A 627-nucleotide genomic window follows, 5' to 3' on the forward strand; every position below is an offset into this window, starting at 1 on the left:
CAACAAATGACATCACAAATGATTAACTATCACTTAAATGGTTAAACTTTTTTTTTCAGAGATGCGTACTCCCACTGCTTTCGGGTGTACAAATATGTGGATCGTGTTAAAGTCCTGGTATCCAACAATCATCTTGAATGTCAAACGAATCGACGTGGTATCTGATAAGAGTTGTTTTGTTTATTTGTAGCTAAGAACCGGTATACCATATCTTTATCTCCTCCTCCTTTCATCGTAAATATTTTCATGCTTCCTTCCTCCACCAAATTATCCAATCCCGCCGTCCATCGTACATCTTTGATATCCTTCAATTTAAATCCTCAGTGCATTCCCGCAATACCCACTCACGGCCTTCAGACTTATATGCAACTGCACATCGAACCGCAGCCTTTGGTAGATCTTTCCTCATCCGCTCCTCTTCCCTACGGAATTCTATATAATTTTTTGTCACTTTTTATTTATTATCAGAAGTTAGTCATCTTATGTTTTATGATATGGCATATAGTTTTATTTTATTTGTTCTATTTTTTATTTTATATATTCTGTTAATTATTGCTGTTCATTTCTATCTTTTCGAATTCACTGTTTTATTATATAGGACGTTTTATAATTTCATTTTTATTTTTT

The sequence above is a fragment of the Halyomorpha halys genome, unplaced genomic scaffold, assembly GCF_000696795.3.
Source record: "Halyomorpha halys isolate HHAL.00 unplaced genomic scaffold, Hhal_1.1 Scaffold481.1, whole genome shotgun sequence".
Lineage (NCBI taxonomy): Eukaryota > Metazoa > Arthropoda > Insecta > Hemiptera > Pentatomidae > Halyomorpha > Halyomorpha halys.